The sequence below is a fragment of the Callorhinus ursinus genome, unplaced genomic scaffold (assembly GCF_003265705.2).
Source record: "Callorhinus ursinus isolate GAN/ISIS: 27379988/994484 unplaced genomic scaffold, GSC_fseal_2.0 scaffold22, whole genome shotgun sequence".
Lineage (NCBI taxonomy): Eukaryota > Metazoa > Chordata > Mammalia > Carnivora > Otariidae > Callorhinus > Callorhinus ursinus.
The window spans coordinates 23800551-23806550 of record NW_027397084.1 but is presented as its reverse complement, the minus strand read 5'-3'; positions in this window follow the sequence as shown (position 1 = coordinate 23806550).

The following is a 6000-nucleotide window of genomic DNA, read 5'->3' as shown; positions in this document are numbered from 1 at the left end:
GAGCTGTTGAACCTTTTGACTAGTTTCTGGTATCTCTTGCTGCCTGTTTCCCAATATCTTTGGCATAAAGGGTGGAGAGATATAATCTGTAATTATACATATGTGTTGGCTTGCACTGGATTTTGAACTCAGTAATAGTGCCTAGGTTGAGATTTTTTTTTATCATGTTCGTATATTTATGCAGAAGCACTATATAATTATTTTGTCATTTTGTTAAGATGTATTATTTTGATCATCAGTGACCTCTATTATCTGACATGGATACCAACACCTGCTTTGAATTGGGTTTGGGTTTTTCCACTCTTCATTGGATTTGGCTGCTGTGAACTGCTATTCAATACATATTATATGGCTTGCCTTGGTGTGACTTTGTGTTTGATGAGCCCCTCCCAGGAGACTGTCATGACACAACTAATATTCAGGATATGGATAATATATTTGTGTGACAACTGAGAAAGATTAGAATTTTAATTATAAAGTCAAAACTCTCTAGGTAACAGGAAAGAAACATTATTAGATTCTAAAATTATTTCCTGTTTTGTACTCTTGCAGAGGATCAAAAAAAATAATGTGACTCACAGTTTACTGCTAGCAGATACAAGATGCTTTTGAGAATCTTTCAACCTTGGTTTTGACTTGTTTTGCCATTGGTTAAAAATTCTGAAACACTTGATCCAGGATTCTTCCAGATCATCGCCTCCCCTACCTCACTCCATTATAGCTTCACACAATGTCTAAATTTCTGGAAAAAAAATACCAACAAGATATGTGTAAAAGTTTTAACAAAATTGAAACTGTAAAAGCCAACTTCCCTACTCAACAGCTACCTTGAGATTTTCTGTTCTCTTCACATTCAAGTTCCTGTGTAACAATGTGACCTTTCTAAAAATACACAAATTAGTAGTTTTAATTCGCAATTTTATTCACACTACAGAAATATGGGAATTCTAATGGCATTGGCAATTAACTTGTCCATTTGTGTCCAATTTTGGCTTGCTAATAATGACTGGTGTAGAAAAGAGCATAGGTAAATAGGAAATATGACCTGTAATTTATAATTACACATATGTGTTGGCTTGCACTGAATTTGTATTTAGAAAAAGTGCCTAGCTTTTAACCCTTTGAGCTGAGTTTTTGTGCAAAAGACGTATTTAATTATTTTAGAGGTTTTTCTGTTTTTATGGATCAATTTGTATCACTATTCAGAGTGTCCATCTGTTCTTCATGAGTTCTGGGAATATGGTGAAGCTTGATGTTATTTTTCCCCATTGGTAATGAAGCAGAATATAACCAAAGAAAGAAGACATCTACATATTTATTAGCTAAATAAAAAAATACAATATAATCACTAAGATTTTCAGCTCACAGGTATTACATTCATAAAATTTGGTTTGCTTTTATTTCAGTTATTCTTTTCCACTTTTTTCTTCTGAGAGTACAGATGAAGCAGTTACAACAATTTCTAAAAATCTGGCAACACTATTATATTTTAATAAATCCATATAGTACTAATTTAAAATAAAAGGAACTTTGCTCTTATTCTTGATTCTCTTATGTTTCTCATCAGCTGGTGGAAGAGTTCCCAGCCCTGATTCTTCATGCTTCAAATATGAGTTTAAGATGCCACAAGAGTCTGTCTTAGTCAGTTTGGGCTGCTATAGCAAATTACCATAGACTGGGTGCCTTATAAACAACAGAAATCTATTTCTCTGGGAAGTCCAAGATCAAGCAGTGGGCAGATTCAGTGTCTGGTGAGGACTAGATTCCTGGTTCACAGAAGATCATTTGTTTGCTGTGTCCTCACATGATGGAAGAGACAAGACAGCTCCCAGGGTCCTCTTTTATAAGGACACTAATCCTAGCTATGGGCTCCATGTGGCCTTATAATTTAATCACCCCCGAAAGGTCCAACCTCCTAATACCATCACATTGGGGATTAGGATTTCAACATACGAATTTTGGGAGGGACACAAACATTCAGTCCATAGCAGAGTCTGTCTAATTTACACATAAAGTTAAAAGGAAGTCATTTTTGCTACCAGGGAATATTGTATATCTCTTAGAAAATATCTAATCCAGAGAGACTAAATTACATCCATTTTGCTTTATAATGGCCAGTAGGTAAAAGCTGCCAGAAATAATTGAGTCCATTTTTGATAGAATATAACATTTTGGTGGTCTCTCATTTCCATGCCAACATAAAGACTTTACAGGTTTTCCTTAGAAAAAGACCTTTATAGAAAGCTCTGAAATGTGCCATGACCAGATGTTTTCTGAGAAAAAGATACCCTAAGGTGGTAGGAAATGATGTCCTAAAGACATTTTAGTTAACTTTTCCAGAAGATTTCCATAGTGTTTGGTAAACCACAATATTAGAGACTTTGGATATAATTGAGACCCTGACAATTTTAGGGCTGGTTGTTGATTCTGCCACTTGTACATCTGGTTGCTACATCACATCTAAGAATATTAAACATTTTTTTTAAGTTACCTAACAACTTTAAGACGATGTGAAGTAAGAGCACACATTAAAAAAAAATCAGTTAAAGGTCAGCATCAAAAAGCTGCTTCTCTGCTATTCTGCTGAGAAATTCACATGGGGACCCTGTCATTAGCTGTCACACATTGTCAAGGCTCACTCTGATTAACACTGAAGGACATCAACTCCTTTTTTTCTATGTGTAGTTACCAGGAGGAAATCTCCTTTGGTATGCACTTTTCCTAAGATCCAGTGTAAGGGGGCAGATATCAGGACTGACATGTAGGGAGAAATTACGAGTATACAAGAGTGTCAAGTAAAAAGTAGCAGACATGAATTTCTTGAAGAATATCCTTGCAATTATGTTCATCCAAGAATATGTGCTGATTTAACTCAGATTTAAATATATGCTGAGAACAAATCTGCATAGTTAAGAATTGAATTATAAATCAACAATTTGACTGTTTTAGACATTTCTTAAATAGCAGCTTTATAATCTTATTTTTCTTTGTAAGCATATAGGATAAATCAAAATACAAAAATTTAAGCAACAAATCATATTTACACTATGTATTATTCCTCACTCTGAGGGTAATTAGGAAAAAATATTTCATACATATGAACAGAAAATTCTTTTTGCCTAAGGCAATAAGTATTTTATTTGAATACTTGGGAGGATGTTATAAAGAATCTTATGAATTTGACTTCGGGCAATTTGTAATCCATCAATTAGCTTCTGGTTGTCTTATTTATGCCCTATATTTTATTGTATTCATATAGATTCTGATACTTTGTTATTTCCATTCTTCCTCTATATTTTATTACTTGGTTTTGCTTTAGCTCTTATAAAATCTCCTCTCTGCAGGCCTTCTTAAAATTTATTATGGGTGATGGATTTCAGAATGCAAGAGGCAGAGAATGAAACAGACTGAGCATAAGTTTTTAAGTCAGACAGAAATAGGCCTGAATCTCAGCTCTACCACTTACTGTCAGTGTGGCATGACTAGGAACCTCTGGAGCCCTGTAATTTATCAGAGCCTCAATATCTTGATATTATAATATTAGGACAATGATAATTATCTTCCACAATTGTTGGGAGGATTCCAGATAACATGGATAAAGCATGGTGGTAGCTCTTACGCGGTGGCCTGTGGTGTCAGTCTGGCTCTCTTTGGCACGCACTGGTTAGCAATATCAGTAAAGAACACCTGGTTTGAAGGATGGGTCCAATAGCTCAAAGACTACCCCAGACTGGATTCTGATTTGGGTTGTTTTTAGAGTAACCACCCATCCCGATTTGCTTGGTACTGGGGGTAGGTGGGTGGTTCCCAGGACACTAGACTTTTAGTGTTAAAACTGGGAAAGTCCTGGACAACTGGGAACTGTTAGTCACCCTCGATAATTATTTAGGTATAAGTGAAGATGCAATGTGAATTCTTTGCAAAGACTGTGTGTGTGTGTGTGTGTATGTGTGTGTTTATATGACATGAACCTAAGCCTAAAGGCTTTTTATCTAAGACAAAGAGCCACTCAAACTGAGTGCCATGAAAATTGTGTTTCACTGCCCTCTGTCTTTTGCAGGAAATAAGTCCACGCACCTTGAGGAAAAGCTCTCCATCTGGTAGCCTGACCTTAGGACAAAACCAACCAAGAATGAAATGTAGCTGCAAACAAGGCCAAGCAATTGAGTGGCAACCACTGGTGTAGTTAGCTCATAACTAAAAACTTTGAAGCATGATTTATGTTAATTAATGCCCTCTAACGTTGGGGTACAATTCTTCAGTTCTCACTAGTTATTGAAGAATACAATGCTTTGTTATTTTATTTTTTGACATATATTTTGACATATAATTTTTATTGACATATAATTAACATACAGTATTATATTAGTTTCAGGTGTACAATATATTGATTCAACAATTCTACACATTATTCAGTGCTCACCATGATAAGTGTAGTCACCATACAACATTATTACAGTATTATTGACTGTATTTGTCAGAATTATTCCACAGAGGTGGAGGCTACCACTTGGTCAGCATGCCCACCTACCTTCTACACCTACCTCTCTCTGGGTTTCTATCCCCTCACCAACCCTGTGGCTCTGGAGGGTGTGGGCCACTTCTTCCTGGAGTGGGCGGAGAAGCATGAGGGTGCTGAGTGTCTCTTGAAGATGCAAAACCAGCCCAGTGACCACTCCCTCTTCCAGCATGAGCAGAAGCCATCCCAGAATGGGTGGGGTAAAATCCTGGACGCTATGGAACTGCCATGGCTCTGGAGAAGAACATGAACCAGGCCCTTTTGGATCTGCATGCCCTGGGTTCTGCCCCCACAGACAAACATCTCTGTGGATTCCTGGAGAACCACTTCCTGGATGAGGAGGTGAAACTTATCAAGAAGACAGTGACCACCTGACTCACCTCCACAGGCTGCCTGGCTCCCAGGCTGGGCTGGGCATATATCTCTCTAAAAGGCTCACCCTCAAGCATGACTAGGAACCTCTGGAGCCCAGAAGCCTTTGAGGGACCCCTCTGGCATCCCCCTGGTGCCAGGGCTTCTGCCTGAACCTCCCCGCACAGCCACCTGGCAGCTTTTTAACCACCCTGGAGCCCTCTCCCAAGCTGTGGACCAAATAGAAACAATAAAGCTTATTGCAGAAAAAAAAATGGTTTTGTTATTTTAAGTATGAACATACTACATTTGGACCACCTGAACATTTATCTGTTATATCATTGGAAACTAGGAATTGAAACCAAGAATGACTTTCTATATCTCAACGCTCCCCATATATCTTGGTGTTCAAGGCCAGAATTATACAATCTCTCTATGATTTTTTTAAGTACTAAATCTTATCCTAGATTCTTTTGACAGGATATGCTTCTTTGGCTTTCTTGGCTCAGAGTCTTATTAACACCTAAAGATAATTTTTCCTCCCAAACAACTTTATTGTCTCACTAACAAGTTAAGTGATGTCACATGCAGCTGGTATAAAGATAACTATGTCAGGTTTCTTGGTTAGTCCCTTGAGTTGCTCTTGAGTGCTATTTTAGTCTAATATTTGTGTGCATATTTGTAGGAAAAGAAGAGATAATTTGGTGAATAGCTTTGGCTCTATTTTAACCTCAGACACAATCTTAATTTTAATTAAAAAGAAACTATGGGCGCGTGGGTGGCTCAGTCGTTAAGCGTCTGCCTTCGGCTCAGGTCATGATCCCAGGGTCCTGGGATCGAGGCCTGCATCGGGTTCCCTGCTCAGTGGAGAGTCTGCCTCTCCCTCTCCCACTCCCCCTGCTTGTGTTGCCTCTCTTGCTGTCTCTCTCTGTCAAATAAATAAATAAAAAATCTTTAAAAAATAAAAATAAATAAAAAAACTAGATCTAGACTGTATTCTAAGATCCAATGAGAATATATATATGTATATATATATACACACACATATATGTTCAAAATTTTAAATTTTTAGGTTTTTGGACTGGCTCTCTACCAGTGATTCTCAACCTGCCTACACTTTAGAATCTCTG